Genomic DNA, 15,327 nt, shown 5'->3' with positions numbered 1-15,327 from the left:
AAAGAATGGGGAACTGGATCTATAGACATTCAACCCATGGAGCGGTCTTGGGTACAGATTCCTCATTTGATCCACCCACATCTGCCATTCTCTGGGTCCTAAACCCAACATTACTTTCAACATTTTGGAACGAGGAACACTTTTGGGGGAAAAATATTTTCAATCCCCAGGTGAAAAACTTTGAAAATGTTTTTAGACTGCACAGTTTCCAAGACTGTGAACCTTTAGTGTTTGTTTGGTTTTCTTAATTAATCTTGTTTTCGGTGGATCGGGGTGGATATATAGTTTTGGTGGGCTAGGTAGTGAAGATAATTGTTAACATTTTAAAATTGGGTTTTTATGTATATCTGGCTAGAACTTGTGTAAATAATAGGTATGTATATTGTTAAATAGAAACGTCTTAATTTCCTCTTTTGTCATGTTGTAGAATAACAAGCCAAGACATTTGTTGTCTGAAGGAGAAAATAACACATTTTATTTAAATCAAATGTCTACAAAACTGTTCTACCCTAAAAGGGTATCCAGAGCAACTAAATGGCACCATCAATGGTGGTGAAATTTCTTGGATGGTCTAAAATTTGCTGTCCAAAGTAAGCTGCCTCCCTGTCTAATTGTACTGTTGGCGCTGAAGTTCCTTACCTAGTTGCCATAGTGATCACCTGCAGGACTACGACTATTCCTTTTTTGCATCTTTTTGTGGTTATTTTGTTATGCTCATTTTCTTCCAAGGGTAAGTAATAATGTTACCACTGTTATTCCAACTTTCCTCTCTACTAGCTCACCAAGCAATCAACCTTGTAATTATTCAGAGCAATCTTTGCTGATGACTTCCCGCTCATTTGGGCCAGCTCAAACAACATAACCTGACATATTCCCTAGTTGGGGTAAGTGCCACCTCTGCATGTGTTTCAGGGGGACAAACAGTAATTATGGGTGCTCTCCAGAACCTAGCTAAAGCATTCTAAGATCCAAATGTCTGTCAAAGTTATGTCATTATGTTACTCAAAATGGGCATTATTATAACAACAGGTTTATAACAATATGTGTGTGCATCCTTTTTCTATTCTGAGGAGCCTTGCCACAATCTAAGGCTGTTGTTCACTTAGTTTGTATAAACCAGTGGTTCTTAACGTGGGCGATAATGCCCCCCAGGGGGCGATTTCATTTTTCAGGGGGGCGGTAAAACGAAAAGGGGCGGTGTGGGGGCGCTGGAGCAGAAGGGGGGCGGTAGGGGGCGCTGGAGCAAGCCAAACCTGTGAAGATGGCTGCAGCCTTTTTACAGTGTGGATGAATATATATTTTCCTCCAATCTTAATTTAGTTTCAGAGTTTTCGTCTTGAAATTTTTAGTTCCTGCATTGCAGATTGTTTTTATGCCCTTTTTATATTTCTTTTTGTGTCTTAAAATTCACTTGCAACTAAATCATTAAATGTTACTTTTTGGGGGCAATTCATTTTCTTGGAATTGAATTTTGTTTTCAGGGGTCATTGCATTTAAGTGTCATAAATAAATAAATAAATAAATAAATAAATAAATAAATAAATAAATAAATAAATAAATAAATAAATAAATAAGAAATCAGTGCGAGGAGGGGGGCGATGATAACTTCCTCAATGGCTCAAGGGGGCGTTTCTTTCAAAAAGGTTAAGAACCACTGGTATAAACCATTTGTTTCCAGATGGAGTTCTAGCAGTTAGAAAGTTGTTTGCAGTTATTCTTTCTTTTCCTTTGTGGATTGTTTATGGTAAGAAAGAAGGTGGAAAAGCATGGGAAGATTAATGGCTAATCTGCACCCCTACCCCTGAAATTCCATGAAACAAGACAAGATGGCTGTGCAATAAATGTTTCCTAAGGTCTGACAAAGTGGACATGTTCATGAAAGCTTCCATTAAAAAATAATAGTTAGCCTTTAAGGTGCCATATGTTTTTGACTTTTGTTTGGCTTTTGCCTGATGTGCAATAAAAAGACTCTTATGGAAGCATCTTACTTCATCCTTCTACAATCCCTTCTACAATCACCATTGTAATCTCTGCTGAAAGACAACAGAGATTGCACAAAACAGGACATAGCCTTTAGCAATACTGTTTCTGAGCCACAATTTAGATTTTGGAGAGGCAACACAGCTCAAGCTTATGAGTTGCAAGACAAATAGGCCTGTTCTCAAGGGAATCAAGAACTCCACAATCCTGCTTGGCTCCATTTTAACCATATGTGTCAGAAAAAGTTGTGGGGAGCAGCCAGCAGAGAGATCAAAGCTACAGATTTACCCAGGCTCAGATGGTTTTATTTGATTTGATTTGTCTGGATATGCATGATGCGACTTTAAAGCTAAACTATGTATTTCCTGCAAGTCCTGGGAATTGCCATCTGTCCAGCTGATTAAAAGATACCTGATGCATAAAGATAAAAAAATAGAGTTGTTGTGAATGTAGTATTAACTTTAACGGCAAAACCAATTTATACACAGAACTGGAGATTACTTTTAAAAATAAATTTATAGGGAAGGATTTCATTGCAATGGAATGCATTCTGTGCATTTATATGAATGCATTCTGTATAGTTTGTATTTATTTTATTTAAAGTATATCCCACTTTTTTCTTCAAGAGTACTGAGGTGGCTTACAATATTGAAAACAAACAATATAAAAATAAGAAGGGGAGGGAAAAACAAACAACCAAAAATCAAAACTATCCAATAGGAAAGTGGTTCTTTCTCCTTTTTGATGCTACAACACTAAATCTATCAATTATAATACAACTGACGACAAGAGCACACCAGTTGCTGATTAAATAACCATCTAATTCAGAGTACAAATAAACCATTGCCTTTGTCTGATGAGGAGATGGTCAATTATATGGTCAATTATTGCAATATATTGTAGCGACTCATTTAAATGGTTATGGGACACATGTATGCAAAACATCCCTAGATAGAATCTAAAAGCTGAATTTTTTTTGAGTGCAGCTCCCAGAATCCTTCAGGCATCACGGCTAGTTGTCCACATTGACTGTGGGATTCCAGAAGTGAAAGATTTTTTAAAAAAATCTTTTTCTAATTTCTGATACAGAGTAGTTAACAAGCCATAGAACTATTGTTAAATAGTATGTGCAAAGGCTTTAAATAAAAATTTTAAACCAGAATATCAGAAAGGCTTGATCCAAACATGAAGAGTGGGAATGAGCATTTCATTACCAAATTTTCTCCATCCCACTTTTGCTGAAGTGACAGAGGATGAGGTAGTAGAGACATGTACAGGGGAGGAAAGGAAGGGAAATGGCATTCTTCTCTTCCTCCCAGCCTCGCCAATTCTTCTCAGCAAAGGTCGCTTTCTTTCTGCCAGCCTTCCTTCCTCTTTGAAGCCTGGCCTTGGGAGTGGGGAAGTATTAATCATGGCCTTGAGAGGCCCTTTTCTAATCTCAGGTAGTAGGCATGAGAAAACTGAGCACTCTCCTCAAACCCACCTATTCACTAGTATTCCTATGGATATTTTCCTCACAAACAAAACACAGTGTTATAATATATGATTTTGCCACATTCTGGCAATTTCCGTGGCTACCTTGCCAATATGCTTTAATCTGTGCGGAAGGATGCCTCAGAGTGAGGCATCTGGGCCTGGCTGGCTGACAAATGAGCCCACCCAAGTCCTTTGGTGCAGCAAGTGCAGTTCTGAAAATAATGTGCCCTGTACAGAGCATGACATCCTGCTTTTGCAGGTATTGGATGAACAGCTGCTCTAGAAGGTCTGTGCACCCCCCTGACACCTAACTCTGCAGATCCCCACAGAGGATCCCCTCAGAGTGAGTTATCCAGTTGGCAGCTACCCTAATGAGCTTGCTCATCTGAAGTTTCACTCTGAGAAACAGCAGGACTGCTAAGGCTCCTGGAGCATCTCCCGTCATATGCCCAATTAATTAGAAGCAGAGTAGCAGGAAGATGCAAGCAGGAAGATACAGTTTGCTTTCTTGTCTGCTCCAGCAATTGACGTGCTGGAGTCACACTGCCTTATCAGAGGCAAACTGGGCTAGACCCATGCAGCCTTCTGGGCATTGGGGAAAGCAGTGCACATTGGGGAAAGCAAGCACTTTCTCCCGGCCTACTGGTTGCTTACATCCCAGCAAGGGAGGCACTAGAAGGAATGGTTAAGGCTGCATTCCCGACCACTCATTTCCAGCCACTGTAGCTATTTCTGTGTGTCTGTTACAAAATTAAATATGAAATGTGGTGGGGGTTAGTTAGTTATGCAGTAATTATAAAAAGATGATTTCAGCTCCATGATACAAAAAGGCCAACATCTGCCGTGTAGTTTAAAACAGCAATTTTACGTAGTTTGCTGGTATGGAAGAGGAGCAACAAAACAGTCACATGGCATCAGAAACAATGCCAGAGGAAGACTCATACTTTATCACACATGTGGTAATGTTATGCTGCCAGCACTGATATACCTACCTAGCAACAATAGCACACTTAACAAAGCAACAGTAGTTGCACAGCAACAGCATAGCTCTGAAATAATGGTAATATTAAATTGGGTAGTGGGGCAGATTGGCCTGCAGGGGGTTAGAGGGTCTGGAATGACTACAGTTAATCATTGGTGGCAACCTTGTTAGGAAAGTGCAGCTTAATGGCCCAAGAAGATGGGGTGACGGTCAGAGCAGATCGAGCACGCGTGCAGCAATGCTGTATTTTAAATCACCACCATCATCTTAGAACTGTATAGCTGTTGTGGTATGTCAGGTTGTTTCCAGCATATGATGATCTCATGAATGAATGACCTCCACTAAGCCCTATTATTAACACCCTTGCTCATATTCTGCAAACTAAATGCTGAGGCTTCTTTTATTGAGTAAATCTATGTCATATTGCTTCACCTTCCTTTTTTCTTAGCAATCATTGTCTTTCCTAGTGAGTTTTGTCTTATGCTATGCCAAAGATACAATAGCCTCAAGGATCATCTACACTGGCCCTTTTGGAGCAGGCTGATGCAGTCTAAATAGGGGCACTTGAGTTCAGGTGGAGGTTCAATCATTTGGTGTGATCCTCACATCCATATAGCATATGAATCTCAAGCAACCCTAATCAGTCTGGATCCTTCTGTTGCCAATTTAAAGTATCATGAAATGGCTTAATAATCAAGCCAATTCAGGATATCAGTAAATTCAACACTTCCCTTGCTTCTGAATGGAGTGGCAGTGGCAGTGGAAGCGAATTTCTCCCCCTCCTTTCTTTTTTTTAATCTGCTGGACCATCACTGATGTGTTGCCTCACGTAGATTTTTTTAAAATTGCCTTCTCTGAAGTGCCGACCAAGAAACTCTTCACAAGCAAAACTGTGGTTTTAGCTGTAAGCGGTTTCTCCAGCAGCATTTAAGACAAGACAAAGTAAATTTATTTTTTAATTTAATCTAAGTGATGCAGCACATTAGTGTTAGTCTAGCAGAGTAAATAATAATAATTTCACTTTCACTGCTCCTCTGCTGAGGAGCAGAGAAAGAGTTCAGTTTGCTGATATTTTGAATGGCTTGCTTCTTAAGCCACTTCACAATACTGAAAATTAATAACAGAAGGAACCTTGACAGCTTAAGGCTCGCTTCTTGGTCCATTTCCATGATCAGAGGTGCTAGAAATGAACCAAACTACCTGCACCCAAAAAAGAGTAGAAGTCGCTGACAGACCTCACAATGATGGCAATGTAACTACAGTCTGTCTTGGTGAAGGGATCGCTTGTGAGAACAAAATCCTGTCTCTTCAAGCAGGTGATAGAAATATGAATTTTACCACTGCAACACCGACATTCCAGATTACAGTTATAATGTGTCAGTGAGTTTAAAATGCTTTATCTCAGTATAGGATAGACAGTGTAGTGTAGTAGTTAGAGTCCTGAGCTAGGACTTAGAAGACCTAGGTTCAAGTCTCTACATACCCATATGACTCACTGGGTGAACTTACACCAGTCACATTCTCTAAGCCTGACTGACCTCACAGGTAGGGTTGCAAAGTCAAAGGCAACTGGCTGAAGTCCCAGAGACTGGCTCTGCTCCTCCAGCTCTCCAGAGAGGGAAACAAAGCACTGGGTGAAGAACACTGGAGAAGAAGAAATGGGTCAGTGCAATTTTGGTTTTGCTCATGTCACCGTTGTTTCCCTCCCAACTTATCTCCCAGACATCACAAGACCCTGTCCCTGCTCCCATGTTTTGGCCCTGATATCTCAAAGGAATGGGGATGTGGTAGACCTGGCAACCCTACTCACTGGGTTGTGGTGAGGATAAAGCCGGGGGGTATGGGTGCATGGAGTTTAGGGTGAAAGCTGACAAGCAGATCAATAACCCTGCACCATGCAACAGTCATAAGAAAACTTCTGCCCTAAAGCTGGGCACCTGGAATGTTCGGACAATGACCCCTGGCTTTTCTGATGACCTGCAGGAAATAGATGACACGTGCAAGATAGCTGTCATCAACATGGAACTGAGTAGGCTGCTGATGGACATTGTTGCCCTGCAAGAGACGAAATTGCCAGACTTGGGATCTGTCAAAGAAAAAATATTCTCATTCTTCTGGCAGGGAAAACCATTGAATGAGACCAGGGAATATGGTGTTGGCTTTGTGGTCAGAAATACTCTGCTGAGATCCATTGTTCCACCTATTGTGGGGAGTGAAAGAATCCTGTCTCTGCAGCTCCAATCAACAGTGGGACCGAATACCCTCATTAGTGCATATGCATCAACACTGCCATCTACAACAGAAGTCAAAGACAAATTCTATGATGATCAGGCACCTACTATCAAAAATATCCCCGAAAGAGAGCCGCTGTTCATTCTCGGAGACTTTAATGCTGGAGTTGGTGCTGATCACAATTCTCGGCCCACTTGTCTTGGCCATTTTTACATTGGGAAGATGAATGAAAATGGCCAACGCTTGCTGAAGTTTTGCTGTTATTATGATCTTTGTGTCAGCAACATGTTCTTTAATACGAAGCTTCAACACAGAGTTTCCTGGAGACATCCAAGATCAAAGCATTGGCATCAGCTCAATTTGATCCTCACTAGATGTTATAGCCTTCCTAGTATTACTTAGAATCACACATAGTTATCAGGGTGCTGATTGAGATACTGATCACTCCCTGGTGCGTAGTAGAAAAAAACTGCAAACAAAGACATTGTATCACACGAAAAATGAAGATCACGTATGGACATCAGCAAAGAAAAGTGGAGGAACTTGCCCAAGCGCTTGAGGAAACCCTTCCAGGCCCAGTTGATGAAAATGCACCTGAATGATGGGAACATTTCAAGAATGCTGTTTATAACACCGCCATGTCCACATTTGGCAAGAAGACAAAAAAGACGTCAGACTGGTTCGAAGCCCATTTGAAGGAGTTGATGCCAGCCATCGAGGATAAAAGGAGAGCTCTAGCAGCATACAAAGCCTGTCCCAGTGAGCACAACTTGCAGGCTCTTCGAGTTGCTCACAGCAAGGTCCAACAGGCTGTCAGGAGATAATCTAACAATTATTGGCTTCAGCTTTGCTCTCAGATACACATAGCAGCGGACACAGGTAACATCAAGAGAATGTATGACAATATCAAGCAGGCTTTAGGTCCAATCTGCATCCAGGACTGAGCACAGCAGATGGAACGCTGGGTGCAGCACTACTTGAGCTATATTCTAGAATGTAGTAACTGAAAAGGCATTAAATAACACTGAGTGCCTGCCTGTCTTGGAAGAATTGGACAGCGAACCAACTTTACCAGAAATAAAAGTGGCCTTGGATTCCCTCGCCGCTGGCAAGTCACCTAGAAAGGATAATATCCCTGTTGACATGCTGAAATGCTGTAAAGAGATCAGCACCACTGATCTGTATGAAATCTTTCATCTTTGCTGGAGGGAAGGTGGAGTACCATAGGACATGAAGAATGCAAACATCATCACATTGTACAAGAACAAAGGAGACATGGCGACTGCAATAACTATTGTGGCATCTCTCTTCTCAGCATTGTAGGGAAGCTGCTTGCCTGTGTTGTGCTGAAGAGACTCCAGGTGCTTGCAGACAGAGTCTATCCAGAATCATAGTGTGGATTTTGAGCTAATAGATCCACCACCGACATGGTATTTTCCCTCAGACAGTTGCAGGAGAAATGTAGGGAACAATGGCAGCCACTCTTTGTGGCCTTCATAGATTATACAAAGGCCTTTGATTTGGTTAGCAGGAACAGCCTTTTTAAAATACTTCCTAAGACTGGATGTCCACCTTTCCTCCTTAACATCAGCAGGTCCTTTCATGAGGAAATGAAGGGCACTGTAGTTTTTGATGGCTCAACATCAGATCCCTTTGACATCTGAAGTGGAGTGAAACAGGGCTGTGTCCTCTCACTGACTCTGTTTGGGAACATTTTTGTTGTCATGCTGAAGCATGCTTTTGGAATGGCAACAGAAGGTGTCTATCTCCGGACTAGATCAGATGGAAAGCTCTTTAATCTATCTAGATTGAGAGCGAAGACCAAAATCCAGCTGAAATGTATGCTGATGATAGAGTTGTTGTTGCCCACTCTGCTCAAGAGCTCCAGCAACTTATGAATAGGTTTAGCAAGGCCTACCAAGACTTGGATTAACAATCAGCCTGAAGAAAACACAAGTCATGGGCCAGGACGTGGACTCACTTCCCTCTATTACCATCTCCACACAAGAATTGGAGGTTGTTCATGACTTTGGGTACCTTGGCTCAACGATCACGGATATTCTCTCCCTAGATGTCAAGCTGGATAAACGCATTGGCAAAGCAGCTACCATGTTCTCTAGACTCACAAAGAAAGTATGGCTTAATAAGAAGCTGACAGCATATACCAAGATCCAGTTCTATAGAGCATGTGTCCTGAGTACACTCCTGTACTGCAGTGAGTCCTGGACCCTTTGTGCATGGCAGGAGAGGAAGCTGAACACATTTCATATGCATTGTCTCCAACACATTTTTGGTATCACCTGGCAGGACAAAGTTCCAAATAGAGTAGTCTTAGAATGAGCTGGTATGTTTAGAATGTATACATTACTGAAACAGCGACGTCTGCGTTGGCTTGGGCATGTTGTGAGAATGACTGATGATGGATTCCAAAAGATCTCCTGTATGAAGAATTAGTGCAGGAAAAGCGCCCTAGAGTGAGATCACAGCTGCGATACAAGGATATCTGCAAGTGGGATCTGAAGGCCTTAGGAATGGACCTCAACATTGACCTCTGAGCGTTCAGCCTGGAAACAGGTGGTGCATCATGGCCTCTCGCATTTTGAAGACACCCTTGTCCAGCAGGCTGAGGCAAAGAGGCAGTCCTGAAACCAGCAAAACCAGGGAGCTGGACGGGACAGATTGTATTTGTCTTCAGTGTGGAAGGGATTGTCACTCTCAAATTGGGCTCCTCAGCCACACTAGACACTGTTCCAAGTCCTCTATACAGAGCACATTACTGTACCATAGTCTTTCAAGACTGAAGGATGCCTAATCTAAGTACATCGAACCATTTAAATTTTATATAGCCTAAATCAGCACTGTTGATGCATCAGAGGGAGCTACAAGTCAATTTGCAGAAGTGTTTGCCCCACAATGAGAGAGAAAAATCCAAACATCATCAGTAGCATCACAAGGAAGACAGGGACACTTAAGAACAGCCAACCAATGACTGATAGTGCTCAGTGACCACAGAAGGGGTATAATGAAAAACTGGGGGCAAGAGGGAATGCAACAAAGGAACCTGGAAGATGGCGCATCTGGGTGGCTGGCACATTCCTGTTCACCTTTTGTTGGTAGAATATCTAAATATAATTCTGTAACACAATCGTTTTGAAAGGCTAGGGATCCAGATACTATATTTAATTCTTGACAATCTCATTAATTTTTAAACTAATTAATCCATAACATGCAAGATAATTAGAAATTAAAATGTAGCAGTAGCTTCCTAATCCCTTTTGTTTTATCAGAAGTGACAGTAGCTGGAGAATTATCAAAGGGGACATTATTTTGCAGAATGGCTAATGTGTCATCTCACACTGTGGATAACATGCGCAGAAATTGCAACTGCTTGGCATTCTGTTCTTTTTTATCTGCGTTTCCATCATACATTCATTAGATACAACTTGGGCTGAGATGGAGTAATGATCGGACATGACATGGGCATCATGCTGACTCCAAGAAATGGCAAGGTGAAAGACCAGAGGTCCATTTGGCCCCGCTCTCTGTCTCCAACATTTCAGGGCATTTGTATGAACAGTATAGTATTGTTTCATGAAGCTAGTGAGTCCTGATGGCAGCTGGCAATGAATGGAGATGAATGCCCAGGGTTTACAGCCATGGCACACACATGTGTTCCAACAGGGCTAGTGTCCCTAAGATTTATGTGCATGCATGGAAATCCAGAAAATGAAAGTAATTCCTTGACTTCAGCTTGTGCAGATCTTTCATGGAGTCCCTATTTCCAAGTGGTTCTGTTAATAAGTGTGGTATATAGCTAATCCAGTTTGCAAATGTTTGTTTTGGGGCGCTATTGTTGTAATTAAGTACCATCAAGTTCCCTCCAATGTATGGTGACCCTATGAATGAAGGATCTCCACAATGTATTCTCGAAGGCTTTCACGACCACGATCTGATGGTTGTTGTGGGTTTTCTGGGCTCTTTGGCCGTGTTCTGAAGGTTGTTCTTCCTGACGTTTCACCAGTATCTTCAGAGGACTGGAGTAGGAACTCTGTCCATGCTCTGTTGCTGTTTGTTTGATAGTTGAGTATTTATAGCTGTGGGAACAGCTTTTGTCCTTTTTAGCAGATAGGGTGATTATGGTGGACTCCAGTCCTCTGAAGATCTCCACAATGTCCTGTCTTCAGCAGCCCTGCTCAGCTCTTGCAAACTCAAGCTCATGACTTCCTTTGTGAAGTCAATCCATCTTGTACAGTATTTGGTCCTCTTATTGTTCCTCAGCCAGCATGGATACAACGAGATAACTTTTCCAAGCTCTATGGCAAGTAGGATTTTCTCAAACACAGCCCCTGGATTGTGGGAAAGCTTGCTTAGGATGTGAGCTTTTTCCATTTGCTGCTTTTCTGTGAAAGGTAAAGATGATTAATTTCTAACAATAATTCTCCTTGCTTGGTCTATTTGAGGTTCTAATTTCTGGTTTTATTGTTGGTTTATATTTGGTGGGTTTGCATTTCATGTTTTGCAGTAGTTTTATGGTTTGATTCCTCCTCAGTACATTTAGCAGGTTAAAAATTATCCATGCATAAATATTTAACACAATGGGTTAGATCAAAATTTAGTCATACTTTTTAAACACACATTGAAACCAGGGGGCTTAATTAGCTGTAATGTATAGATTTATGTGAATCTCTCTAAGTGCAACTAAGTTCAGGGTGAACCTATTTTTCTATGCTATAATTTTGTTGGAAGAAACAGTTCATATCTTTTTGTTCCTCACTTCTAGAGGGTGGACAGCATCTTAGTTATAATGATTTTGGCAAAAATTATTTGTGAAAAATTATTCACCCCAAAATATCAGGGGTGGCTTCCACCTCAACCACAGGCTGTCTTTGCACTTTGCATGTGGCAGTTGTAAACAATGCTGTTGTATTGCAATCAAACCACTGTCTAAAATTAAGCATATAAATTCTTTACCTTCCTGAAGTTCCCCCCCAATTTATTTTACCTTTGCTGATGAGCTGTAACAGTCTGAACTTTCCCTTTCTCGTTATATAGCTGGAGTCTTCTAGCTTCCTGTGTTTCATGTATTTCATTGATTTCTTAGTCTTCATTAATTCGCCTTCACACATCTTTGTTGGTCAGCCTCTCAAACCAACAAATTCTCAACATCCTATAAAAAGAACTTTATTTAAAATGCTTCCGCCTGAATTGCACCACTTGAAGATGTAGCAGTGTCTGGGCTATCTATTTATTTATTGATTTCATTCATTCATTCATTCATTCATTCATTCATTCATTCATTCATTCATTCATTCAATTTATACCCCGCCCATCTAGACTGAAGTCTACTCTGGATGGCTAACCATAATACATAAAAGTAAATAATATAATAAAATAAAGACAACAGTAAAATATAATTCAAGGTGGCAAAAGTAATTAGGTATTGACAGGCGGGAAAGCCTGCCTAAAGAGCCAGGTCTTAAGTTTGCTCTTTAAAACACCCAGCGAGGGAGCCAGACAGATCTCTGCGGGCAGACGGTTCCAAAGGCTACCATCAATTATGACCTCAACTCTATCAGAATTGGGTATAGGTTCAGAAAAAAATGATTGGCCACGAATAGTACTGAGCTGGAGCTGCAAAGGAGTTCAATTAATAATTTCCAAGAAGTATCCTAAAACAAAGTATGTAAAACATATTGTGTGGCTCATAGTTTAAATACAGCCACTGTTCATTCCTGTGAAATCTCCACAAAATTGTCTTGGAACTGTCACATTAGTTGTCAACTTTTTCTATCAATCTTCTCAAAGAGATACAGTCTTGAAAAACGTAATAAAAGAAAGTAAGGATGTGACCCACCACTATATTCTTGGATTGTGTGAGAAAAGGAGAGAAAAACATCAATCAAGATCTTGATTTGTTGAAATGCATTTACCAATAGTACAAACTTTACAAGCTTTGCAGGGCTCTAGTACAAAAGTGGCATCATAGCAAGCTTTTAAGTTTTTATACTGTGTAACATCAGAACAGTCTGTAAAATCATTACTTGAGTCAAATATGAACAGTTCTCTTACAGTGCCATTCTATGACAGGCATTTCAGAAGGTGGCTTCTGATCCTGTTCAATTCTGTGAATGTGTTACAATTATAATTCAGACATTACCAGAAGCAACATAGAATCCTGAACACTTTGATAAAATTTATTCTTTAGCAGAGAAACTAGCTGGTGGAGAAGAAATAAAGGTACTAAAAGGTACTGAGAGAGTACTATGAAGTAACTCTTCAGTTTCCATTTTTGGACCACTTCATAACAGAACTGGACTCTCAATTTTCTGACAACAATATGCAAATCACAAAATTGCAGCTTCTTCCAAGAAATGTGAAAATACTAAGTATCTGTCCTTGGAGCAATGTTTTAAAATGTGTGATGGATAGTTGAAATATTTCAATTTTTGAAGCAGAACTACAAATGAAGAAAAACTAATGATTTTTAAAGACTTTTGTTGTTTAGTCGTTAAGTCGTGTCCAACTCTTCGTGACCCCATGTTCTGTTTAGAACAGAAACAAAAGGCTAAAAGATAGGACAAGAAGCTAGTGACTGTATTAAAATCAAGAGAAAACTGAGAATAACTTTTTCATCAAAATACCTGCATATTGTTGGTGATCCTACTCATCATCATCATAGGCATCCTTCAGTCTCGAGAGACTGTGGTATCGTGCTTTGCATGGAGGACTTGAAACAGCATCTAGTGCGGCTGAGAAGGCCAATTCGAGAGTGATAACCCCTTCCACACTTAGGACAAATACAATCTGTACCCCATCTAGCTCCCTGATTTTGCTGCTTTCGTGACTGCCTCTTTGCCTCGGACTGCTGGACAAGGGTCTCTTCAAATTGGGAGAGGCTGTGATGCACTGCCTGCCTCCAGGCTGAACGATCAGATGTCAGGGTTTCCCATCTGTTGAGATCCATTTCCAAGGCCTTCAGATCCCGCCTGCAGATAACCTTGTATCGCAGCTGTAGACTCCCTCTGGGGCGATGTCCCTGCGCTAATTCTCCATACAGGAGATCCTTTGGAATCCGGCCATCAGCCATTCTTTCAACATGCCCAAGCCAACATAGGCGTTGCTGTGATCCTACTAAGGGGTGCCTCGCTAGACAGTTACCCCGCATGACAGTTTTTTCGCTAGACATTGGCTTTTTGCGATCGCTATAGTGATTCACAAAACAATGATTCCTATGGGGGAATTTCGCTGCACAATGTTTGGGCCCTGCTTCAAAAACCAATTTTTGCTAAACGACGATTTTGACAGTTCCCTCCGCTCTCGCAAACAGGGACCGCGCTCAGGACCTAAGCTTTGCAAGATAGCGATTTAAATAGCTGATCGGCGGTTTGCAAAGTGGCTTTCCTATGGCTGATCTTTGCTAGACAATGATGATTCTTCTCCATTGGAACGCATTAAACAGGTTTCAGTGCATTCCAATGGGGAAATGCTTTTCGCTAGACAATGATTTCGCTAAACAGCGATTTCAGTGGAACGGATTATCATTGTCTAGCGAGGCACCACTGTATTCTGCCAGTTTCAGCCACAACATCTGAGATAATGTATTCAACACTGAAGAGGTTAAAGTCAAGGCTCTGCAGTTCCACAGATGTTTGACTGACAGGGCCTGCTCTCCTAAGCATTCATCAGACTCTTAAAACTAAGACCAATGATGTGATTTCCCACTTCGCAGGGGAAAAGATACAATCCAATGTTGTAGGTTTTTTAAAAAAAAATGGGTTGTAGGTGACTGAACTGATTGAATGTAAGCATATTTTTATACATAATGATTATTTATATTCTAGTAACCTCGTCCTACTCAAAGCTAACTCCCTTCCATTCTTGATCTGCATATATTGCCATGGATATATTGCAGCGATGCACGAAAGCTCTGTTTACAATTATGCTGGCTGATGAAATTAAGGACAGTTTCATCTACAGTAATTAGCTGATAAAATTACAATGATATGAAGGGTTTCTACATACTGAATTTTGGGCATTGAGGAGCCTCAGATAGCAAAAGGTTAGATGACAGCCTTTCTGCTACTGTATCAACAAATAACTTGGTGGAAAAGGATTGTTCACCCATGTTTTATTTATATAAAGCAAGTAACAAACTCTCAGTAAGATTTATTATTTATGTTGCATTGGTATACACAAACAACGCTCAATTTCATTAAGAGCACAGCATTTGATGTTTTCCTAAAAGAACTCCTAGGATGAAGCTAAGACATCTCTGCTCAGATAAAATGAAAATGATTGTTTATCATAAAGCCCCGCTCATGAGAGATGCTGATAATGTACAGCATCTGTGGAGCTTACAGATTGCCTAAAGGTGAGGCTACGTATATCTCTAATTGCCCCATATCTGTTTACTTACTGCTCTAAACTAGCTACTAAAACATCACTTGGGGAGAAACTTATAGGAGATACTGTTTTTCAGTGTTATTAAGGATCTCAGAAAGAGAATTTGTCTGCACACATTGTGCAATGCTGTTACAAATACTAACACAGATAGAGTATGATTAAGATGCAATTGGCCTGCCCATATATACCACTTGCTGTGGTATTCAATCAGCCAGAAAATTTCTTCTTCCACCTCACTTACTTTCACTCAAATA

The 15,327-nt window shown here is 40.8% G+C and overlaps 1 long non-coding RNA gene across 1 annotated transcript in view; it reads left to right on the top strand.

Moving 5' to 3' along the window:
* The window catches only part of LOC140708349 (uncharacterized), a 69,156-nt gene that overhangs the window by 630 nt on the left and 53,199 nt on the right, over positions 1–15,327 (top strand). Inside the window, exon 2 of the long non-coding RNA XR_012088468.2 lies at positions 778–884. This is a non-coding gene — a long non-coding RNA (uncharacterized LOC140708349). The remainder of the gene's footprint in view (positions 1–777; positions 885–15,327) is intronic.

This window comes from Pogona vitticeps, chromosome 6, assembly GCF_051106095.1.
Source record: "Pogona vitticeps strain Pit_001003342236 chromosome 6, PviZW2.1, whole genome shotgun sequence".
NCBI classification, from domain to species: Eukaryota; Metazoa; Chordata; class Lepidosauria; order Squamata; family Agamidae; genus Pogona; species Pogona vitticeps.
Note: the sequence above shows the minus strand (reverse complement) of the source record. Positions and strands in the feature narration are given on the sequence as shown.